Source organism: Alligator mississippiensis, chromosome 1 (assembly GCF_030867095.1).
Source record: "Alligator mississippiensis isolate rAllMis1 chromosome 1, rAllMis1, whole genome shotgun sequence".
Classification (NCBI taxonomy): Eukaryota; Metazoa; Chordata; order Crocodylia; family Alligatoridae; genus Alligator; species Alligator mississippiensis.
The window spans coordinates 453027752-453052904 of NC_081824.1; the positions used below are offsets into that span (position 1 = coordinate 453027752).

Genomic DNA, 25153 nt, shown 5'->3' on the forward strand with positions numbered 1-25153 from the left:
CAAATTAACGTGACACGCCTGACCGGGCCGGGTTGATATGCATGGACAGGCTGACACCCTCATATGCCCAGAATCAGTTCATCAGAGCAACAACGAACTGCAGTCAGACACAAGCACACAGGTGAACAGAATCCCTCTGAATCCGGCTGGATGTCCAGCTGACACCCTCATGGGCCAGCATTCAGTTCATAAGGGCACGTCTGAGTCAAACTGGGTCAATCAGCCTGTACAAGCTGATCCCCTTATGTGTTTCCAAATCAGCACATCCCAATCTTTGGCCTCTTGATGAGCAGACCCCACAGTAATTTTGGCCTTCACAGGGATCTTTAGCTTAGGTAAAAGAAGCGTTGCTGCAGAGCATGGGAGGAAAGGGAAGCAGAGAAGTAAAAATACACCCAGTTACTACCAGTTTGACTATAAAAGTTATTTATTGCTAAGCATATGAAATATATAATGGTACTAGTAGTAATAGATATGCAAAAGAAAAACACACACAAACAATTACAGTACTACCCTGGTTTCACTAAGTATTTGGGGAAACTTAGCTCAAGCTTAACTATGACACTTCAGGTTCAGAAGTTTATGCCTAGAGAGAAAAGAGAGAGAGCGAGCACTGGTATCTCACCAGTCCAAGGTACTCAGGCTGCAAAGCTGACAGGCACAGTCCTTGAAGGGAGATGTTCTTGGGACGCTGGAAGAACACATCAACAGAGGATGGTGTCAGCGCAGGAGTTTTTCTTCTTTCTTTCTTCTTGAAGCAAGCACACTTTTTTTTTTTTTTTATACAGACTTTTATACCCTCAGTTCAGCTGCTTCAAGCATTCTCAATAGTGTAAATCATTGTCTCTTCTTTTGACAAGGGGTTATCTGTTTTGGAACATGTCAAGAAAATGACTGATAATAATCAGGAAACACAAGGTTAGGGAGTAACCAAATACGTGGGAGCCAGCTTGAAATTCCTATGGGTAGCAGATATACTGATGGGATCTCTCATGGTTTCTTCAGAAACAATAGATAGCTTGCAGCATCAGGATTTTGGATTTTTACTTGTGCACAAGCCTCAGCTTAGCATGACTTTTCCAGATCTTACTATAGTCTTTTAACAGACTTAAAGCAATTAGTGGGGTGTTCATAACCTTTTGTGGAGAGGACTCCCACCAGTCGTCTCGGGAAAAGTATGACAAGACCTGTGATTAGGGCTCCAAGGGGCTGGACGCTGTGATGAACCCTTAGCCATTGTTCAAACGTTGCCCATGCCCCCTCTGACTTGGTCTCTTGCCTCAGCATTCCCTAACCCGGCAACCGAGTTTTAGTCAATCAAGTTTAAATAGGCCTCCCATAATGGGACCGGGGAATGTATGGCCTGAGATGCCTATTAAACTTGGGGGGGGGTGTGTCTGAGGGCGGGGGGAGGAGTTCTTAGTAAATCCAGATTAGAACTGGTCTGATAAATGCTGAGCTGGGTGTGTGTGTGAAGATGGGTTGATTAACATTTCGAGCACAGATTCCCCATCATGCAGTGCTCCCCTGTTTCTCTGGTCCCAGAATTCACTACAGTCTCTGCTTTAGTCTTTCTCCATCTGTTCTCCATCTCTCATGTAAATGAATGGTCATCTGGTTCCATCTCGGATGCAAATGAGACCTAGGACAGTTGGTTTACTCTTGTCACCCTTATCTGGAGGGTCTTACGTGTGTCTCTCACTGCATCCTAATCAGTTTCATTTATGTAGGGGGGTGGGGGGGGTGAGTCAGACAGACTGCATCCTGTGCCAGGGTTGCCCAAGAACACACAGCTGAGACATAACAACCTGCTCCCCTTCCCAAATGTCCTTCAAACCCTCCTCCCGTATCCAATTACTTAACCACCTCCCCGTGCTGTCCATTGTTCCCCACCTCCCCGACACCTCCCTCCCTATCCCCCTCTTCAATAATACAATTATAATCCCCAACAAATACCTTGTTCCCTCCCCATCCCCCACATATCCCCAGCTTCCAGAAAAATCCCCTGTGCTCAGCCCTCAGTGCAGATGCATACACATTAAAAATCCCCACCTCCACCCCCACCTTCAGGTGCTGCAAGCAACCCTCAATTAGCATTTCTACTGCCAACACCCTCACCTGTGCCTCCTTAAGTAAAACACCCACCCCCGCTGTCCTATTCCCTTCTGCCCCCGCCCACCAAGATTGCCCCTTCTCCCATTGTTTCCTTAAAAACCTATAATTCCCCTTCCACCCTATCCCACACTCCTGCATGCAAATTATATCTGCTGAAATAGTTCCAAACACTTCCACACCCTCTCCCACCTCTTCCTTGTCAAAAGGCTCCTCATGTTTAATGAGGCCACCCTCAACATCATTTCCAAAACTTTCAAAAGAAAAGGAACACCCTTATTCCCTTACCCCTCCTCCCCACTCCCACTCTCTAACTCACTCTGACCCTTCCGCCACAGACGGAATCCCTTGTCTCCATATTCCCGTAGTCGCCACCAAACCCTCCACTGCCCCAGGGCTCAAAAATCCCACCCTCTCCTCCCCCTCCCCTGTTCTGTCTCTTCCCCCTTCCACCTTCTCCTTCCGTTTCCCTTCCCCCTTCCTCCCCTCCCTCTTTCCCCAACTCTCCAGGTTCGTCCACTTCCACTCCCACTCTTTTCTTACCCCCTTCCCCACTCCCCCCCCCCCCCCGCTTCTTCCTTTTCTTTAAACCCCCCTCCTGCCCTTGCTCCAGGGCTTCCATTCCTTCTGCCCAATCTCCCCCCTTGGGCTTTTCCGCTCCCCCTAATCGCTCCACCATCCCTCTCAGTTGTTTCAAAGCCTCACCCCCACCTTCTTTCTCTCCCTTTTGTTCTTCTCCCTTCCCTTCCCCCTCCACTTCTTCCTCTGAAAGCCCCAGCACTGCTTCTTCAATCCCTTGTTGACCCCCCTCCCCCTCAGGTGTCTCCTCTACAAATGATCTCCTCCTCCTCCACCCGCACCTCCAGCTGTTCCTCATTCCCTCCTTCCTCCGCTCCCCTCTGTTTCTCCCCGTCTCCACCCACCCGTACTCTGTTTGCGTAGGAGTACGGGCACTCCCGCTGAATGCGACCCTCCTGCCTACACCCGGTGCACATCAGTTTTTCTGTACAGAACTGTGCTCTGTGCCCCATTCCCCTACACCGAAAACAAACTGTTAACAAACAAAATGCAGCCAAGTTCCCCCCCAACCCACACCTGCTACACACCTTCGGCTGGTCATGGTATGTAACATACCCCCTGCAAGGTCCAATTTGAACCACCAGCAACAAATGCCTCAGACCCCCAGGGTTCCCCACCTCTTCATGTAATAAAACTTGTGCCCTCCACGACCCCGTCCAGACCCTCCATCCGTCAAAAACCCTCTCCACATTCAGCACATGCTGCACCTTTCTCTCCAGCCAATCCACCACATCCCCTTCCTCCAAAACATCAGTGTACAACTTAATAAACAACACCCGCTCCCATGCTTTCTGGCCCACTTCAAAATTTAGCCCCTCCAACTCCCCGCACTCCACAGGTGCCTTATACGCTTCCCAAAAAGCAAAGTAGGCCTTGCAGTTCCAAAAGGACACGTGCCACTCCTTGAAATTATCAAATGCCACCACACAACTCAAGTCCACAGGCTCCACCTTCAGTGTGGCAAACGGTACCCGCGCCATAAAGTCCACCCGGCTCAAAGTCTTTGAGCTGTTAAACCCCTTTCTAGCCAAAGTCACTTTGACCCTCCATCTTTTGTCCCTCCTCCGGTCTCCATCTTCCTGCTCCGGCCCAGAAGGTACCGCCGTCCACGCCACCATCTCCTGCCCACGAGCCTCCTGCCGTCCGCCCTCTTCGGGGGTCTTCCTCCTCCCCCCCGCACTCTCCCGGCTGGTCCTTCCCACAAAGCTCCATCCCTCCTCCGCCGCCATCCACTCACCTCCGTCTCTGCTCCGCTCACCTCCTCCCGTCTCCCGACTTCTCTGCCCACTCTTGCCTGGATCTTGCTCTCTTTGCCTCCGCTCCGCTCCCGTCTGCTCCACCAACTCCATTGCCACCGTCACCTCCATCATCGCCCTCGCCGTCGCCATCCCTGCTCTCCTCCCAGCGCTTGGCCTCCCGAGGCCCGACCAGGCAGTGGCCGGACCTGCGCCTGACCGCCAAACTGATCTTGTGGTAAAAATATAGCATAATCTATATTTTCCTGCTTTTATAATTGCTTCTACGTATTTTCATAATTGCTTTTGCTAAGGCATATATGCTAATGATAGATTTACGAGTATGCACAAAGACTTCTACAGACAGAGCCAGGAACAGATGCAATAAATAACTCCTTACGAGAGATAAGAGAAGAGGGGCAGGGAAGATGCTGAGGTGGAGAGACCAGACCCTGACCGAAGGATGACCGCGAGGGGCTTAAGAACTGCCCCTGGGAGGGGATTTAAGATGTAAATGAGACATGTATGTAAACCATCATAGAACATGTAACTGCTAGACATACGATGCAAGACGTAATGCTAAGTCTGCCAATAATTGCACGATACGTTGAAATCTATTGTTTACCTTGGCTATAAAAAGACGTTTCAGACCCAGTTTGTGGTCAACCCTTGATCCGAGTGGCACAACTCCTGGGTCGGTCTGTTTGCAAACAAATAAATCTGAAATTGGACCTAGCCTGTGTGTGACTCTCTCCTGGGGTGGATTGGACAAGCCTCCAGGGGCACGAAACTAGCCGTTTGTGCAACAATCTGAGCCTTCAAGAGGCTGAGAAATGATAACCCACCCAGGGCTGGAGGGGGAGCGGACCCCCCGGGGCCAGCAGCCTGGGGGGCCCTGCAAGCAGGGCCAGGAGTGGCCCCAGCGGTGTGGCGACTGACTGATCAGCTGGCTGGCTCTCCTGCAGGAAAGCCACCATGTGGGCGGGGGCTAGCAGATGTGTGCCGCTCCTTCCTCGACTCGACTCCTTGCTTCAGTCAGTGTGCCCAGGTTTCTAGCATCTTTTTAATCCTCTTCCAGGTGATCCGTCCTGTGGCGGCGTGGTGACTGGTCGACTGGCTGGCTCTCCTGTGAGAAAGCCACTGTGTGGGCAGGCCGGGGCTGCCAGGTCAGGTGTGCCGCTCCTTCCTTGACTCGACCTTGTCCTCAACTTGACTCCTTGCTTCAGTTTGCCCAGGTCTCAGTCTACTGCCTTCGTTCAACTGGACTGGACTGGCCTGGCTCGCACCCCACTGCTGTGTCTTTCATCGTTGTCAACGACAACACTCGACGAAGGCAGCATCTGGTCTTAAGGGGCCTTGCGGGCCGAGCCAGGGAGCAAGGGGGGGAATGGGGGGGGGAAGCTGCAAGACCTGCCAGTAGCGGGGAAAGCTCCAGCCCCCCAGCCTCCCCGGCCCTCCGGGTGCCGCCACCCAGGCCATGGCAGGCCCCCTGCAGTGTGGGCCAGCTCCCAGCCCGTGTCCCCTGCCCACCCGGGCCCAGGCCTCACGGCCCCCCGCCACTGCCGGCAGGGTAGGCCCGCCAACAATGCCGCCCGGCAGGCCAGGGGGGCAGGTGGGAACGTGCCCACCCGCACCCCTGCTGGCCTCCCGGCTTGCTGCCCAGTGGCTCTTTGCATAGGGTTCACCCCCACCCCCCACCCGGGGTTGGCCTGGGGTCACCAGCTCCAGGAGGCCCATGCTGCTGCTGCTTTTGGAACCAACAGAGGAGAAAGGCGCTCCCCCGGAAGGGGAGCGGGCACCGGGCCCCGAGGCACTGCAATACCGGGCCGATGAGCGGAGGCGCTGGAGCAAGCTCTGAGGCCCGCTCCCAGCACCAAAAATGCGTTTAATGCGTCAGTCCTCATAAATTGAGGACGTATCAGCAATTAAACTGATAAGAACAGATTTTTTTTTTTTTTATCATCAAGTACCAAAAATATTTGAAAACTTTCAACACAAACAACAAGATCTCCAAACTTTTCTGATTCAAAATACAACGTATACATTAAACCCCGTAACATAACATTCCTTTCAAGACAACCAAAACACATTACTTCCCCCCCAAACAACCAAAATAAAACACTTCAACATATCCCTCCCACCTTCGCCACCACCAATTCAACCTCTTTTTCATTTCAATCACTCCCTCTTTCAGTATTTAACACAAAATCATAATATATACATTCCCTTTTAGATTCCCATTTTCCTCCTTCCCCTTATCCCAACTCTCCCTCCTTCTACTCAAATAACCTCCTCCACTCAATCCCTTCCCACTCCCCTTCCCCTCTATTTCTGTAATACCCCAACTCCGCATTCAACAAATAAATACTCTCGTGACGTAAAATAAAGCCCCTTTTGCACTAACAAACACCTCACCTTCCATACTGCCACCCGTGTACAAAGTAACAAAACCCTAATTTCCCATTCCCTCTCCTTGTGGTTCACTAACCCATACCAAGCCCCCTCAAAGTTAACGAAAGCGCCCCACCCTACCGTTCTACAAAACCTACTCACCCTCTGCCATACCCTTTGTGCAAAACTACATTCCCATAAAACATGAAGAAAAAAAATCGCCTCCTCCCTCGTGCACAATTCTCGCGGACACTCCGCCCATCTCAGCAAACCCCATCGCCGTTGCTCCACCCTTACCGGTAACACCCTTCGCACCACCCGCTAAGCAAAATCTTCGTGCTGCCCCTTCCACCTCTTTCTCACCATTCCCTTCCATACCCTCCCCACCTGAGCACACAACTCCCCTATATCCGTCATCCCATCCCTTCCCCTGATCTCCCTCAATACCCTCTTAGCCTCCCCCAACCCCTCACACCCTAACCCCTCCAACCCCTTTACCCTCAAGAAATTCCACCCCCACGTGTACCACTTCACCCGTCTATCTGCCCACAACCCCGTCCACTGTCCCCCATACAACCCCAACCTCCTTAAATACCTCCCCACCCAGTATCTACAAAACTCCCCCACTTTCCTCCCTTCCAACCTCGCTACCCTCACCACCCCTTTCCAAAAATACACATAAACAAAGGCTTCCAAATCAGGTAACCCCCACCCTCCCAACTCCTCCCTCTTGTACACCTCCTGCCTTGCCACCTTCTCCGTCTTCCTCCCCAGAAAAACAAACAGACTTCCCTCTGTACCCGCCACCAGGTGGGTGGGTACACCACTGCTACAAACAACACCATAGGTAACAAAAATTGTTTAATTATCCCCACCTTCCCTCTAAATGATAATTTCCCCATGCCCCATATCCTTAACACCTTTTTCACCCTCCCTCTAACCTCCTCCCACGCCCGTTCCCCTTTCCCTCCTACATCCATGTACACCCCCAACACTTTCAACCCCTCCCTCTCCACCTGCCACCCTTCCTTCCCCAACCCCCTCCAATCCCCCACCACCAGCAACTTGCTCTTCCCCCTATTCACCCATGACCCCCCCCATACTCCCTAATTCCCTCTACCACCCTCCTCAAAGACCCCTCATCCCAAACCATAAATGTAACATCATCCATATAGTGTCAGCCTCAACTCCCCTCCCCCTGGCACCGATATTACCCTCACCCTCCCATCCCTTCTCACCCGCTGAGCCAACGGCTCCATCCCTCACACACACAGTCCTGGAGAGAGGGGGCACCCCTGGCACACCCCTCTCTCCACCCTAAACTCCCCTCCCAAAAACCCCTTCACCAATATCCTACTATGTGTCCCATCATACAATGCTCTCACCCACCCCACAAATTTCCCCGGAAACCCCATCCGCCCCAAAACCGCAAACAAAAACCCGTGCTCCAAACCGTCATATGCTTTTTCCAGATCCACACTTCCCACCACCACCCTCCAACCCCTCTTCCCCACATACTGCATCATATCCCTCCAAACCCACTGTGTATCTACCATTCTCCTACCCTTCACTGCACACGTCTGGTCCTCCCCCACCACCTCCCCCAACACCTTCCCCATTTGTGTCGCCAACGCTTTTGAAAATAACTTGTAGTCTACGTTCAATGACGTGATCGGCCTCCAGTTTTGCAGCACCTCCGTTTCCCTTTTTGTGCAACAGCACCACCACCCCCACCGCAAACCCCTCCCCCACCACCCCTGACCCCATGATTTCCTGAAACACCCCCACCACCTCCCAAAACCTCTCATAGAATTCCACTGGTAACCCATCCAAACCCCGTGTCTTCCCCTTTTTCAACCTCCCCAACACCTCCCTCACCTCCTCCTCCCTTATATCCCTCTCCAGATCTGCTTCCTCCCCCTCCCCTAACCTCTTTTCCAACTCCCCCAAGAACCTCTCCCCTGCCTTCCCACCCACCTCCCGCTTCTTATACAACCCCGCATAGAACCCCATCACCTCCTCCAACACCTCCCCTTGCTTCTCTACCCACACTCCCTCCCCCATAACCACCGCCCCCACTTCCCTGCTCCTCTTCTTCACCCTTTCCGCAAAATACTTCCCCCATTCCTGCCCCTCCCCCACCCACAGTGCCTGTGCTAGAAACATCCTCTCCTGCTCCCTACTCCGAAACCATTCCTCCACCGCCCGCTTCGCCTCCCCCAACTCCCACTTCACTTCCCTCCCCACCCCCAATCACCTCCCGGATCAGATTTTGAACCCTTCCCTGCAGCCTCCCCAACTCCCTTCTCTTTTTGCACGCCTTCCATTTCCCCACCCGTATAAACCACCTTCTAATCTTTTCCTTCGTCACCCTCCACCACTCCCATTTGGATTTAAACAGCACCCTCATTGTTCTCCACCCCTCATATTTCCTCCCAAAAGCTCCACATAATTGTTCATCCCCCAGCACCCTTGTATTTACCTTCCACACTCCCCTCCCTAACCTGTAAATCCACCCTCAACACCTTGTGGTCACTAAACCCCACTTCTTCTACTTTCTTACCCTCCACCCTCACCCCCTCAGAAACTAAGACAAAAAAATCAATTCTCGACACCCTCTTTCCCCCCTCGGATCAATCCTCATTCCCATCCACTCCCCCTCCCAAACATCCTGCAACCCCTCCTCCCGTATCCAGTTCCCCAACCACCTCCCCATACTATCCAGACGCCCACCCCCAACACCCCCTTCCCTATCCCCTTCCTCAGCAATACAATTAAAGTCCCCCACAAAAACCTTCTTCCCTCCCCCCCCCATATCGCCAACCTTCAAAAAAACTCCCTGCATTCAGCCTTCACCGCAGGCGAGTAGACGTTGAACACCCCCACCTCCACCCTCATGAGTTGTAAACAACCCTCAATTAACCTCTCCACCCCAATCACCCTCACCCGTGCCTCATTAACCAATGTTCCCACCCCCACCGCCTTCTTCCCTCCCACCCCAGCCCACCACCATCTTCCCTTATCCCATCTCTTTCTCAAAAACCTATAATCCCCTTCCCACCCGATCCCACACATAATATCAGCTTGTACCATTCTCAAATACCCTCCCACCCTCTCCCACCTCTTCCTTGACAACAAACTCCTCACATTCAGCGAAGCAACACACAAAGCACTCTCCATTTTAAACATTTCAAACCACAAACTCCTTCCCCTTCACACCTCTTCCCCACTCCCACTCTCCAAAGACTCCACCGAGGACTCTATACCCTTCCTCCATATCCCCGTTGTTTTGACCAGGCCTTCCACCGCTCCTGGACTCAAGAATCCCAACCCCTCCTCCCCTTTCCCTCCCTCTCTTCCATCTTCTTTCCCTTTTTCTTCTCTTCTTCCCTCCCACCCTTTCCCCTCCCCTTCCCTTCCCGTTCCTGTTTCCAACCCCAACATCTTCTTCCCCCCCTTTCTCATCCCTCTGTTACTTTCTTTTCTTTAAACCCCCCTCCTGCCCTTGTTCAATCGCTTCCATTTCCTCTGCCCACTCCATCCCCTTCTTTTGCCCCGTTCCCAATTGCTCCACCATACCCTGCAGTTGTTTTAACACCATGTCCCCCCCTTCTCCCTCTTCCCCCCTCTTCTCTTCCATCTCTATTTCCTCCTCCAACAACTCCATCACTGCTTCCTCTATCCTTTCTCTTCCTCCCTCACAGGTGTTTCCTCCACTACCATCTCCTCCCTCTCCACCGGCACCCCCAGCTGTTCCTCCTCCTCCATTCCTCCCTCCTTTTCTTCCCGCTCCTCTCGATTTCCCGCCATCCGCACTTTATTTGCGTATGACAACCGGCACAGCTGTTGCGTGTGCCCCTCCTGCCCACAGCCCTTACTAACAAAACTCTCTTTGCAAAACTGGGCCGTATGCCCCATCCCCCTACACCAATAACAAATCATCAGCTGGCAAAATGCTGCCAGGTGCCCTTCTTGCCCTCGCCTATTACACAATTTAGGCTGGTCACTGTAGGTAACATACCCTCTATAGGGCCCAATTTGCACCGTCGACATTAAATGCTGTACGGCCCCAGGCCTCCCCACCTCCTCATGAAGTACCACCTTTGCCCTCCATGCCCCCGTCCAAATTCCCCCCCAGTCTCGCTCCTTTTCCACATAGAATCACCCTTTGCACTCCCTGCTCCAACCAAAACTTCATCTCTCCTTTCTCCAGCATGTCACTATACATTTTTATATACAAACACGCGTTCCAGCGCCTTTTGCCCCATATCAAAACATAACCCCTCCAATTCCCCACGCTCCGCCGCCTTCTTATGAGCTTCCCAGAACGCTGCATAGCTCTTTTCGCTCCAGAAAGGAATATTCCAAATCCTCCTGTTCTCAAACGCCACCACACAACTCACGTCCTTCGGGCTCACTTTCAACGTGTTAAATAACAACGAAGCCATGAAGTCCCATGCCTCAAATTCTTACATCCCTTATGTCCCTCATGGTCAAAGTCACCTTCACCCTCTATTTTGTCCAAAATCCTCTATTTTCTTCCTCTGATCCAGCAGCTTTTGCCGCCCCTGCCGTCTCCTTCTCCTGCCCCAGGGTCTCCCATCGACCTCCCTCCGCCGCTGCTGCCTCTCTCTCTTCGGGGGTCTTCTTCCACCCCACTCCCGGCTGGGCCTTCCCTCGCCGCCACACTTGAGTCCACCCCTCCTCCGTCGCACTCTCTTCCAACCTCCTGGCTCCCCCTCCGATCTTGCTGCTCCCGTCCTCCGCTCTCCTCAGCTCCCGCCTCCGCCTCCGCCAAAACCGCCGCTTTGGGAACTGCAATGGCTATGGCGGTAACAGTCTCCTCCATCCTCCCCGGCACCCAGCCTCTCAAGGCCCGACCAGGCAGCGGCCGGACCTGCGCCTGACCACCAACCTGATCTGAGCCTTCAAGAGGCCGAGAAGCGATAACCCGCCCAGGCCCGGAGGGGGAGCGGGCCCCCTGACTCGGCAGCCCAGGGGGCCTGGCAAGCAGGGCCGGGGGTGGCCCCGGCGGTCGGTCCTGGGGCCTGGCGACTGACCGACTGGCTGGCTGTCCTGCAGGAAAGCCGTGTGGGTGGGCAGGGGCTGGCAGGTGTGTGCCGCTCCTTCCTCGACTTGACACACTTTAAAGTTCTCATGCGCAATTACAGAGCTCAAGTCCTTCAGGTCCACACCACAGTCCCCAAAAAGGACCTTTTCCATAAACTCCGTCCTTTGGAGCCTTGTTGCTCCCCCAATGCCTTCTTTCAACAAAGTCACTCGGACCCTTAACTTCACCCACCACCATGGGTCTTTCTCTCCCCACAGGGATCCTGCATAGTCTCCTTCTTCTTCTCCACGTTCTTCCTTTTTCCCCCAGCCTCTCCCTCTCAATCTTTCCTTCCTCTCACTGTCCTGCTGGTCCCACCGCTCCTTCCTTTCTTCCTTCTTCCCCACTGATATGACTCTCTCTGCCTCCTTGGCCTCCTTCTCTCTCAGCCGCTCCTCCTGCTTCCTCTTCCTGCCCACCACAGACCAAATGCCCTCCTCCATTGGCTCACCGTTTTTCATCGTCTCCGTCCTCTGCTCCTCACCATCTTCCGACATGCTCCATGGGCCTGAAGAGGGAGCCTGGTGAGGGCTGGGGACATAGGAATAGAGGAGCTTTCCCCCACTGTCACCCTGATGAAGAGGAAAAGGAGGAGGCACAAGCTAGGTTTGTGAACAAGGGGTGAACGAGGGATGCCTCTGAGGGCCAACCCACCTCCTCAGCTGCTGCTGCCACCACTGTTGGGCAAGGACAAGTCCTGTGGTGACTCTTCTGCAGCAGATAGACTAGAAACCAACCCTCAATGCCCTGTAATTGTTGTCATCATTGCCAGTTGCCTGCCTTTGCCTGGCTTTCAGACTGGCAGTGGCTCAGGAGGCCTCCCAACAGGCAAGCAACTGGTGCTGCTGCTTTCTTCATCCTGCTCTTTGGAGATTTACCCCCTCCCTATCAATTGACATTAGCGGTGGCAGCAATGACAATGCTTGATGAGGGTAGTATCTTGTCCTGCCTTCCTTGCAAGGGTCTGTCTGATGCTACCCCAGGCTCTGCTAAGCTGATGGAGAACAAAGGGCCTGGAAACAGGGCTCACCTTACCCTACCATCTGCCCCACTGTGGCCTGCTGTTCCCAGCAGTGGGCCGGGCCCCTGACTGGCTGCGAGGACTTGGCCAGTGGCTTGCACCACTCACTCATCTGCCTGTCACCTGCCCAGCCTACCTGGGGCCCACCCAGCCTGCCTGCACCTGGGCCTCGCTCCCCCAGGTGGGCATGACTGCCACAGGCGGGTTCTGGGCTCTAGCTTGCACTTGAAGCAAGTAGGCAAGCCTGCTTCCTATGGTGCTTAATAGGCAGGGTGAGGGTCCTGGCTGGGGCTAACCCACCTTTGCACAGGGCCTGCCTCCTGGGGTCAGTCAGGATTCATAGCTCAGGTTCAGGCTCAAGCTCCCTCAACCTGAGCAGAGCATCTCAGGAAGCTGCTGCTGCTGCTTTTACAAACCAGTGGGAAGTCGCTCCCCCAGGGGGAAGAGGGCAGCAGACATGGAGACCCTGCAGTACAAGGCCGATGCATGGAGCAGCTGGAGCAAGCTCTGAGGCCCCCTTCCAGTGCCAAAAATATGTTTAATGCATCAGTCCTTCTCGGATCGAGGATGTAGCAATGAGAAAAGCGATAAGAACAGAGTTTTCATAGCAAAATATACTCATAACAAAATAAAAACATAACCAATGTCACATATCATCGAGACTAAACACAAACTCCTATCTATCCAACTCAAACAGCATCTTCAGCTTCAGATTTATACCTATACATCCATAGTGCCAACATAAATAGCATCGCATAATATTGACATGCATACTAGGGCTGTGCAAAGCTTTGGATTGCGATTTGGATTTGGAGATGATTCAGAGGCCGAATCTAAGAATCCAAACTGAATTGCTAGAAGCTTTAGGCTTTCCGAATCGGTTTGGAGCTTCAGAAAAAAAATTGGCGTTTCAGCCATAGGGTGTAATGGGGAATCAATAAAATATCTATAACTTGGTTGTCTTTTGGATGATTCGGATGAATCTTGAAGGATGGTAGCTGCTGCATGAAGCCTGCCATGTTTCAGGGTGATAGGCACAGGGGTTTCTGGGAAACTGCACCTCAAAGTCCTAAAAGCAAAACTCATGTCATCTGTGTGTGTTAAGGCACAGGGGGGTGAAAACTGCAGGCCTGCTAGGGCCTTCTGAGGCCTTGGTGCCTGCCAGCTGTCAAAGAGAAAGGTGCAGGGGGAGTCTGGGTACTGGGGCCCTGCACCTCTGGCCGCAGGCAGGCAAAACATGTGACATGGGTGCTTGCGGGACAGTGTGTGTGTGTGTTCGTTCAGGTGCGCCCTTCCTGGTGCTGGGGCCTCTGCACAACATGGCAGTGTGCCCCTGTGAGGTCTCCTCCTCCCCTGCAGATGACAGGTCAAAGTAACTTAACTGGCTCAACACCAATAGCACCAGCAGCAACAAAGAGAGGGGAAAGTGGGATGTAGCAGCCCAGGTAGAAGTGCAGAGGTGCCTGGGGAGTCGGATGTCCGGCAGGAGGCGGCGTGCCAGAATTCCCCTGTCTAATCTATATTGAGCCCATGAGTTTCTGTACCTAGGAGACTGATGAAGTGTAGTTCATAGGCCCGACTGTGAAAAGTGGTTTGTAATCTGTTCCCTCTCAGGTATAGGCCTGAGAGACCGGAGGCAGAGTATTTTTCTGGTGAGGAATGTGCCCCTACAGGTAGTTGGGTATTGTTGTCTTGGATCCATCCAACTCCCCAGCTACCTCTGCACTTTCACCGGTGCTGCTACATCCCATTTCTGCCCCTGCCCCCACCCAGCCTGTCCCTCCCCCCACGACACCTCCATTTCTATTTCCACTGACTGGCTTTCTTGTCTGCATTGCATGCCAGGCCAGGCTCTGGCTTCTTTACTATTCCTTCCATCCAGGGCCAGGAGACACACCAACTGTGTGCACTTCCTCAGCCTGACAAAGGGTTTTTCAACCCAAAATCCCAAGATAGATTTTTTATTTCAGTTTTTTCATTATAAACATATAAATATAAAAACACAATAAAAGCCATCATAGCTTGAGAGCTGCAGCAGGACCTAGCAAGCCTGCAGTTTTCACCCCCGTGTCTCAACACACACGCAGTGTCGCCTGTGTCATGAGTGTTGCTTGTCAGCAGCTTAAGGTGCAGTTTCCCAGAAATCCTTGTGCCTACCACCTTGAAACTTGGTGGGCTTCATGCCCTTGGCCACAGCTACCACCCCTGGAAGATTGATCCAAATCAGCTGAAGAACAACCAAGTTATAGATATTTCATTGATTCCCCACTATACTCTATGGCTGAATCTCCGAATCAGCTCCACATCTTTCCCGAATCGATCCCAGTGCTGGGTAGGGAGGGCCACCCCACATGCTTTACTCATCCTTCCTTCCAGGTACTGCCACTCTGCTCTGGGGACTCCACCACCTACACCAGGCTCAGTAGTAAGTACCGATTAGGGAGGCCAGTGCTGGAGTTGCTGTCCCTCTGATACAGGGCAGCGCTGCTCTAGTCAGTGGAGAGCGCTACTGGGGAATGCTGCTCTGACCATCCTCACTGGGTCATCATCACCACCCCCAAGGCTTGTCACTACTCCACTACTGGCTCTCTTCAGCCTCTCTGTGGAGCCCCAGGCCTTTCAGACGCTGATTACCCTCACCTGCAAGTGCACAGAATTTCAGCTCATTTAGCAACAGGAAGTATCAGGTGTAGCCCTGGACCCACTACAGGGATTTTTATTGACTTAAAAAGACCACACAGGAAGTGAGTGGCTCCTATCTGGGATCTCCCCTCTTTCTCCCACGTACATAGCAGCTTTCTATTAAATCTAAGGGTCACCCCATTGCAGACCTGGCACTGCTTAGAGGAGGGCTGACCCATCAGTGACCTTTGTCTAACTTTGTGTTACCAACTGGTGTGTGCCTACAGGTGTCACTGATTTGGCAGAAAAGGCCAGTGGACACAAAACTTGATCCACCTGCCCTTTACAGTAGCCTGTTTTAGACCTCGAGCAGTAAACCCAAGGCCACAAACAGTGAGAAAAGGTGTGAGAAGCCCCCTCCTGAAGCATGCATACTAATGAGGGTGCAGATCAGGAATACACTTAGTTGCCATTCTAGCACATAACCAGAGTCAAGCATGGAAAACATGAGTAGAGTGACCCTCACATAGTCAGGTAAAAAGAGGTCATTTTTACAATCAGTTTCTGTGGACAATGCTGAAAGTGTGTTGTAAGTAAAACCTCAGGAAAGTCTCTGAAAATAGATTGGTCTTCCCTTCTTTGTTAACAGTAGTTGGGACACAAGTTCTGCCAGCACCTGTTCACTCCTGCCCTCTGTTTTACAGGTAACAGAAAAAATTACCCCTTCACTGGATTTATTCACTTCGGGCCATAATGCTTCTATTACAGTTTCCACAATTAAGTTACAGAGGATTAGGAAATTATTAAGAGAAGTTTTAATAAAGAATCAATTTGAGATCAAAAAAGGTAATGAGTTGTGGTACTTATAACTACTTAAAACACTTTCAACTAATGTACTCATAAATTCCCAGAACACATACTGCTCCTGTCTATGACATGCTGATAAACTAAGTGTTCGTAAACCATTTATATGAACCATCAGACTAAGCAAGCAAATTTCTATGCTACAGAGTTTGTGCTGTGAGATACCTGGTTAAACTGTTTCAGTGATCACTGTTGTTGAAGGTTCATCTCAGCTGGGCCATTTCATGAGATTAAAGTTGTTAAAAACAGTTTCTGCTGGTGCTGCATGCACAGGAGCAGACAAGCATACAGTCTCAGTAGTCTAAAGACCTTTTTTTTCCCCTCTTTTTCTACCTCCATGTTCTCACTGGAAAATCTAAAAACACTTCCTTTCTTACAGCACAAACATCTGGCATCACAAGAAAAGACTTCCTGGCATTGCCTTTGTTGCCATAACTGGCAGATCCCCAGTGAGTGGAAGCCTCTTGTAGAAAAGACTTGGAGGCTGATTGCTTTGGTCCAGAACATTTACAGTGAAAGCCCTGAGGTTAATTGTGTTCAGCTGTGGTAGATAACCACAGCCTTGCAATGGCCCGCTGTAGGAACTGCTAACTAATGTTCTTGGGGGTGATGGGGCACTAGCCTAAGGGAGACACTCCAGCAGTAGCAGAGTGGGGGGCAGATGGGCTGCACCTATGCAATTTCTTATTTCTATAGGGGGAACCTTGGGAATCTGTTTATTTCTCCTGCTAGTGTGGACTGATGGTCCTAGCCCCTTGTACTGTGTGGTCAGAAAGTGTGTTTCAATTACCAGCTCACCTAAATCATGCCATGAGACTAAAGCAGGTCATTAGTTAATTTGTAAGTTGTTTGATATTAGCCAGAACTGAACAAGAGAACAAATAATGCCTAATGTATAAGTGCAGCTCAGAAATTTCACAAAGAAAATAAACTAAGCACAGATTTGGTCCTTAAACAAGGAACAAGAAGTATCAGTGCAATTCGCCAAAGGGATCAGGCAGCTTAAGAAGTGCGGGCAGCCCTAATTGCTGATGAGGTGCAGGTGGAAAGGATCAGGCCACGGGGTGGACCCCGCCCCCTCCCCCGCAGTTGAAAGAGCCTAGCTGAGAGCGCATGAAGGGGAAGGTTGTGGTTGTTGTTATAGTTAATACGGGGGAAGTGGTTGCTTGTTTTGCATCTAGAAGGGCACTGTTTCTGTTTGTTAAATTTGAGGGACTGGGGTTTTTATGTTTGCCTCTTTTCTGAGAGAGGCTTAAAATAGGTGGTGTGTTAAGGGGCTTGGAAAGACATGTGATTGTGTTTTGGCAAGCCCAGTTTGCAGGAGTTGTAGTTCCTATATCTTCAAAGCTGTGTGGACCGTGTGTTTGCCTGCTGGTATGTAGCGCTCTCAAATATTTATTTTGTTTATCTTGGTTTAGAAAAATGTGCATGTGCTAGTGCCTCTTGTTTCTTGTTCTCTTAATAGTTGTACATGTGGTGTTTGGTCACTCTAGTCACTGTCACTAACTGTTCTGCCCAAGTATGCTGTGGCAACTCGATGCTTCTCCTCTTGAAAGGAGGAGTACTTCTGGGCTCTTCTGTAGTTACAGCATGCTTAATGTTGAACTGTATGATTTTTAACTTGACAAGAGTCTTGAAACTTACTTCTTGCAAAGAAGTTGGGACAATTGGAGGTATCTAAAACAGTCTAGACGGTATCAATGAGCAGTTTTCAACTCGGTTTAGTGGAGGTGGCTTCAGAACTGGTTGGAGCACTCCTCCAGTGTAACTCTGGTTTTGGAAGCCCCAGGAGCTGAACTAAATGCTTTGCTCTGTGCAGCTGATTCGGAAAGCCTGTGTATGTTTAGTGTAGTTGGCTTTGGACTTTCTGTACTTCCATTTGCTCCTCATGTTACTACATATGCATATATCTTGAGAAGCTTAATTCCTAAGCTTATAAGGTGGGTTGAGACCTGTGGCTGCAAGGTGTACTAGACTCCTCTGCATACTAACCCTTTCTGGAGTTGCTAGATGCCATTCAGGGTTAAAGAAGGGAAAATGGGGGCTTAGGATCTGCACACAGTGGAGCATCTGGAGGGCCAAAGCTCGGTGTAGGCTTAAATGCAGAACAGGCTCAAAGCAATAGCCCATGATCCTGGTGATCTTCTGAACTATTCCAGGAGATCTAGATTGCTGTCAACGGGCTTGTACACCTAGATACTTGTGGTTCATATGGTATTGGAAACTGTCTGCCTTTTTTGTTGTCCATGGCCAGCAATACCTGTTCTTATGGTTGATTGTGATGGCACAGTAGTCTTTCCCCAGGTGCTGCTGCAGTTGAGGGAGTGGGTAGAATGAAAGCTTCCAGTCCAAGCAGCCCCTCAAATCTAAATCTTCTGCCTATGACTGCCCTGCAGTTAATGCTGTAAGGGCTCTAGCTCACTTGCTCCCTGTCATGCCAAGCAGTCTTGAGTGTACTCCTAAAGTGAAGTAATAAGGTCCTATCACTAGGACGCTACTGTGACCAGCTTTGTGACTGGAGAGCCTGTGAGCTAGAATGGACCAAAGCAGGGTGATGTGGCCCACAAAGCTGTGTTTTAGTATTATTTACTGTCCCGTGCCCCTAGACCTTAGAACCACCACACTTAAGAAATATGAAGCATGGTACCCAGATGTAACTAGCCATGCTTCATGTTACAGGTTGGAAACATCTTGTTTAGGGCTGCCCAACTAGGGGCTAAAATGTGAAAATTGGGACTGATGGGTGTGGAGGTTGCTCAGCCATTTTAGTACTGCTACTGTAGCAGGTATTTCTAGGGCTCCAAAAGATGTCATGTGGTGTGTGGAGATGAAGTGGTTTGCCACTGATGATAAATCAAGTTCTTCCTCTGTATTTGCTTAAGCATGGTGCTTGCATGAAAGCCTGAGTTGACCCAGGGTTGCATATTTGGGGGTGGGAGGGAAGGTGCTGCTTGTTGGTTTTCTGCTCTCTCTGGCTTTGGTTTTATTTGTTTAGGGCTCTTCCCCTTGCCTGGAGTTAGGGCCACTCCTATCCACTGAGGCATTTTGAGTCTTGAAATGCTTCCTTAACAATAAGAGGGAAATGTTTTTAACCAGTACCAAGCCCTATGTAGCACCCATCTCTGGTAGTAGCTAAGCAGGCTACTGTTGACCAGTGAACTACCAGCATGGCTGACCTCTGCCTTTATGCCAGGCAAGGGATGGGGCACCCTCTTTGGAGCAGAACTTGCTTGAGCTCTATGCTAGTGGAAGCTGGGAGAGTAAAGCTAGTTAGCTGGGTAGCAAGTAGGGTGGCCATCCTAGCAGAAAACCAGGATGTCCTCTAATCGGTCTTCCACTGATACAAAACCGGATGCCTTTATATCCTCTATTTCTCTCCAAGTGAAAAATAGGGGACATAAAGGCATCTGGTTTCATATCAATAGAGGACAACTGGATTCTTCTCTATGATGAACACCCTACTAGTTAGCCCCTGGGGTTGTCCTTGCTTGTGCTCATGCAACCTTGCAGAACTCTGCTTACCCCAGAGATTGTAGCACAAGTAGGTATGTGGGTTCAATGTGAAGATCAGGGTGAGAGACAGAATCTTTTGCCTGTGCTGGAGAAGTGGTCAGGAACACTTGCAAGGCTGGATTAAGGCCTGAAAGGCCAGGGCTAAAATGCATTTTGGGATGCAAGATCATCTGTCGGCCTTGGAAAAGAAAGCAAAGCTCTGTGAAATCCAGTTGCTTGGCCTGTTTCGTCATCTCTGTTCTTCCTAGTTCTGTGCACACCACGCTTGGCTGTCCAATTCTGACCTAACCAAACTTGGGACAAGACACTGAGGCTCTCCACAGCCTTTCTGGCTGCTCCAGCAAAGCCTGCCTAGACTTGCATATAGTTATCTTCTCAGCAGTAGCTGAAGAAGTATTGGGTGTGGCTTACCTTACAAGGATTTGCAGATGTGAGGTTGTATTTGCCAGGATTTCTCCTGAGCATTCTTTGCCAGCCCTTCGAACTCTGGGCTGTCTGCTGCTGTGGCTGACTAGGCTGCCGGGAGTTGGGGGAGGCAATGTTCTAGGCAGGAGCTCTGCATCAAGCAGAGAGAGGAAGAGCAAAGCTTGAGGGGATATATGTGATCTCCGTAGTCTGGAAGAAGTTCATTAGAAATGCTTCTTCAACCATCTTTGCATGGCAGGGAGGAAACCTGCAGCGAGTTGTACAAGTCAAGTTGACTTGTCATGGGCAAGAAACAGTTGAGTGAGGGTTGTATATGGAGGTAGTCTGCCTGTGCAGGGCTGGGTTGTAACAGTCCCTTGAAATTGACTTCTCTTCCCCAGCGGAGCTAGCTGTGGAGCTAGTGGAGATCTTGGAATGAGTAGCCCTGGCTGGCTGCCAGGGGAGCACAACTCGGCTGCCCAGAAGTACACAGCAGTGACGCATCCTCTCTCTACTTATCAGCAGGGTTCCTGCAGAGTGAGCTACTGTCTTCTGGTAGCATCTTCTCTTTACTGGGGGTTAATTTTGTCCCGTGTCCCCAGGTGTGCCACCTTACCAAGGCTTGGCATAGTGCAGATGGCACCTCCCTACAAAAGGCAATGGCCTGATGGTCAACTAAGTAGCTTCCTGTTTGGCAGGGTTTAAAATGGGTGTTGCCAATAGATGTGAGAGGCGGTTCTGCCTTTTCTCAGCTATTGCATCCCTCCAGTCTATATGATCCTGGGGTGGGGAGGGGGTTAGAGCTCCAAGCTTCTGCACATGGGGGTGAGTTGTAGTATCAGCTTGTAGAGGATGAAGGACAGCAGAAAACCTGGTGCTGCTTGTGAGGCAAAGCTAATACATCCTTATCGTACACCTCTGACCATTAATGCCTTTTACAAGAGCGAACCCAGTTTCTCTTCTAGCTTCTCAGGTGGTGTGTGTTACTTCAGTGTCAATGTTGTTCCCGTAGCTTAAACCAGGGCAGGGAATGCTCTCACTACAGTTGAGCAAGAAGAGAATTAACCCAACCATCCTGAGATCAGCATCTGGATGGATACTCCACCAAACACCTGGAGATTTTTATAGCTCTCTTCTCTGCAGACTGTGACCACTTAGAAGAGGATGGACATCTCACCTTCATCCTGTGCTGCCGCTTCCCTCCTTTCTTTCATGTCAGTTGGGCCATTTTTTTTTCCAGACGGTTTCTAATATGGTCAAATCAAGGGTGGGGGTTTTGAGTATAAGGCCAGGACTTATATATTCTCTGAGCCTCTCTCTCCTGTGTTTAGTTGCCAGGGCATGGACAGAGGAAAGATCTTGGAGCATCCAAAGAGGAACGGGAACTTGCAGTGGATCTGCTTGGAGGACAGTGACTGTTTCTGTATGGCTGCATGGTAAGACCAAGCTAGGTTATGATGTGGAGGGGTGAGTTGTTGAGGTGAAGGTTCAAGTTGCTATAGGGCACCCATGGTGATAATATCAGCTGGTGCATGCTTCCAGGTAGCAAGTCTTCCTCCCCCTTCATTTGGTAATGATGGATGAAGTCATTATACCAGACGTATGACTCAATTCATGGGAAGTGACCTGTCCTGGCAACTTGACTAAGATGTGTAGTGCTTGTAATGGAACAGTCCCCCTCTAAGAGGGCTTACCAAAGGAGGTTATAACCATAGGCAAACATGGGTACCTCTTCAGTCTATGCCTACACAATTTGAGGCAAGTGCAAGGATCTATACGTGGATGAGATGCCTTGAGATCCAGTAGTGATCATTTAAAAGGAACTGTTCAGCCATGGTTGTACTCTTGACCCTACTGGAAATTCCATTAGTCTTGTTAGGAACCAGCCGAGGGACAAGACTATCAAAATACGGTGAAACCATCTTCTAATGACTAGTGAGAGAGGCATGTTGAGACGCTTCCATGGTATAAGGTTGCTGGCTGATTATGTTAGTTTCTTTCCCTAAGCCAATAGCCTCCTTGGTCTTGTCTGACTGGAGAGAAGACTTGTGAAGGGCTGGAAGGTTACTCCAGAGATCATCTAGTCTAACCTGCTGCTTGTGGCTGGAACATCCCTACCCTGACCATCCCTTTGAGCCATAATCTAATCTGTACACGAGACTACCCTCAACACAGACCTAATGCACTGACCTGCTACAGGTAAAGCAGGGGAGCCATGGCTGCCCATGTCTTGCCCCTAGAAGGTGGTGTCAATACAGGCTGGAGAGATCCTGACCAGAGGGTTGTGCCCTGCAACACAGAGGAAGGCGGCAACCCCTCTGCCCCACAGCCCACACCAATCTAACCCTGGGGTAAAAGTCTTTCCTAGAGACCCATGTGTCTGACCCTGAGTGGAGGGGTAAAGGCCTTTATCCAGGAGCTTCCAGCTTTGCTCCTAGCAGGAGAACTGGCACACTCCAGGTGAAGTCCCCAGTCTTGGCTTAGCCAACCCCCAATGCCTCTGGGGAGGCTTAGAAACACCCTGATATACACAGCAGAAAAAAGAGGTGTGGAAGATGGGGATGGGAGCAACAGGTAAAGCACAAGCATGGAAAATACCCAGAGTAGAAAATGGGCATATGTATGCCTAGATTATCCCCGCCCAGTGGCTGCCCCACCTCTTCTTGAATGCCTCCAGGGATGAAGAGTCCACAGCTTCCCTAGGCAGGCTGTTCCACTGGCTGGCTTCTCACGGTGGCTTTCTCCCAGATATCCACCCTAAACTTACTTTGCAACTTAAAGCCATTGATTCTTACATCCTTCTCCCTGCAGTGAGTGAGAGAGAAGGTGCTTTTCCCTCTTCCTTTCTGGCAGCCTTTCAAGTAATTCCTTCAAATGCCACTTGGGTCAAACTGGTCCCTCTAGATTATGGATAGGACACAATCTCTGTTTTGAAACCTTTGCTGAAACAACATGCTGTCTCTTAACAAGGAATGGGGCTTCAAGCCAGTGTTTCAGTAAGGCAGTGAAATGATCTTTCTTAATGACATTGGCTTGCCTGTAATCCTCTGTATCGAATTGGGCATGTTGGAAGCATGGTGCTGAACCTCCCAGTCTTATCATTAATCCCATGATACCTATTTCTGTAGACCTGTGTGACTGACTGTATCAGCTCTGTTTGAAGAAACAACACCCAAGAAGAAACCTATTTTTCTGCAGTAAACCCAGATGAAGAAAAAAAATAGCTGGGACACCTTTTAGAAGCTTCGAAACCAGACGGCAAATAAAGGTGTTTTGGAATTGCTTGATTCATTAAGCCCCTTTCAAGGATACTTGTGGGAGCTGACTTCTTTCCATGCTTTGATGTGGTCAGTACTACAAAAGCAACCAGGTTTTCATGGATAATGGAGAAGATGTGTGCATCTATGACCCTCTGAAAACAGGTTGGTCTTCCCTTCGTAATTAACAGTAGTTGGGACACAAGTTCTGCCAGCACCTGGTATCGTAGCTACATTTGCCAAGAAAACCATCTTCATTGGTGTGCAGTGATGCTTTTAACATTGGTCTCTTGGCTCACAATTTTGTGTGAGCTACAGCTCATGATAATGCTTGCCAGTTCTTCCTTGTTCTTCAGCGTGGTGGCCTTTCCTTGAGCTAAGCTTCCCGCAAGAGAATGGTAACCATCTTGCCTGCCTCTAAGGGTTTGGGAACATTGGTTGTCAGTCCTACTTGAATGATGGCCCTGAGCAGAGATGTCCAGAACCTCAATCGGGGCCCGTCTGAGAAGTGAGCCAACTCGTAAAGTAAACACAGGTTTTCAAGGCAAGTATGAAAGCATGATATAGTTTAGCTACTATGAGCCCCTTGGGAGCCAGACTCCTGGAAATACAATTTGGTGGCTGTCAATTTAGCCATTTCTCAGGACTGAAGGGTTTGTTTTGTTTTTTTTTTTTTTTTTGTCCTCACAACAACTCCACCTTCAGTACAGGCAACCTGCTAAGGAAGTGGTCTCTTTGTAAGCAATGTGCTACTCTGATAGATTGTCGGGTCTGTTGTCTTCAGTGCTGAAACTTATTCCTCCCCCAAGCCCTTGCTATCTGTCAAGCAGTGCAGCTAGGGCAGGCTGGTCTTGTGTAATTGGTAAAATTCAATAGTAATCTTCTCAAAGGTTGATGTGATGAGCAGTCAGGGCCTGGATGTCTTTTCCTGTTTTTGCTAGGCTGACAAACTGAATAACGTATCTCAAGACCCCTAGCATAGTAGTAAGGCTTTTATTTCCTTCATCACTGGTGGGGAAAAAATATTCATTGTGTTGATAGAGCAATGCACCAGACAAGGTAACTGCCCATGGAGTCCAGTGATACCAAGTACCCAGCTGCTCTCTTCAAATCACAAGTGTATGACATGAGCTGCCCTGAAATACCTACCTTGAATTCCTCTTCTTTTACACTGTCTCCACACCCTATGAAGGTGACTGGCCCTGCATGCATGTATTATAGGGTTTGTATGCAGCCTGCTAAAATTTCAACCAACGCGTTCTCATCCCTGGTCCCCAATCTCGGAGAATGGGGCAGACGCATGGATGGAGCAACTCTTCTGTAGCCCGGTCAGTAGAATCAGCCCTACCTCCGAGTGAGCCTGCTGGTTCCCTGTGTAGGAAGCGGCCAATGTTTGAATGCAGTGGAGTCGAAGGACTTGATGGTGATCCAACAGGCTTCACCACTTCCCCTGAGATTGTGTGGATCAAATATTGAGACCTTGGGGCCTTCAAAATTTGTGGCAGCTCTAGCATCTCGGGGGCAGCAGTGGCTCTTGGCCTTGTCAGACACGAGGCATCCCTCAGTAAATGTCTCAGCTCTTTCTTCTGCTTTTGTTTTTATACTCTTGGCAAGAGAGCCCGCTTCATTGTTTTTCCCTACTTGAAAAGAAGTAGGGAAGATGGTAAGAGGTCAGGATGTTTTTGATGCTGTCCTGTCTGCAATCTGTGGCACCTATTTCTCTCCTGAGATGCATGTTTGCTTGCTTAACAGTGCAACCTTGTGAGGTCCCCTGTGGCAGCTGTGAGAGGATCTCAAGGCACTCTGCCATGCTATAGCATCCTGGTAGAGAATCACTGCACTAAGGGCTCCCCAGATTAGTTCAGGAGCTTGAGACCAGCATCACACGTCCACAGCTTGGTGCTGTATAGTATTGCAGGTTAGGGCTGTCCTGGAACAGCCCCCGTCCCAGTCCACTCATGTATTGCCTTCCTTATAAACAAAGGAGGCTAAGTTTCTCTTTTTGCTGGGGTGGGGGCAGGGGCATGACAGTGTGTGTGTGTGT

At 50.3% G+C, this 25153-nt stretch overlaps 1 protein-coding gene, 2 long non-coding RNA genes and 1 other non-coding gene across 4 annotated transcripts in view; 2 read left to right on the forward strand and 2 right to left on the reverse strand.

Annotated features, from left to right (window-relative positions):
- LOC132248522 (endogenous retroviral envelope protein HEMO-like) overlaps positions 1-25153 on the forward strand; it is a 167176-nt gene that overhangs the window by 48433 nt on the left and 93590 nt on the right. The window lies entirely within an intron of this gene.
- On the reverse strand, positions 410-4834 carry LOC132248518 (uncharacterized). Its single transcript, XR_009459728.1, has 2 exons — positions 3929-4834; positions 410-867 (listed from the first exon to the last, which is right to left on the reverse strand). It is a non-coding gene; the product is annotated as an uncharacterized LOC132248518 (long non-coding RNA).
- LOC132247913 (U2 spliceosomal RNA) lies at positions 5715-5905 on the reverse strand. The gene has a single exon (XR_009459309.1). It is a non-coding gene; the product is annotated as a U2 spliceosomal RNA (small nuclear RNA).
- LOC132248519 (uncharacterized) lies at positions 16990-24097 on the forward strand. The gene is made up of 3 exons (XR_009459731.1): positions 16990-17308; positions 21184-21288; positions 22981-24097. It is a non-coding gene; the product is annotated as an uncharacterized LOC132248519 (long non-coding RNA).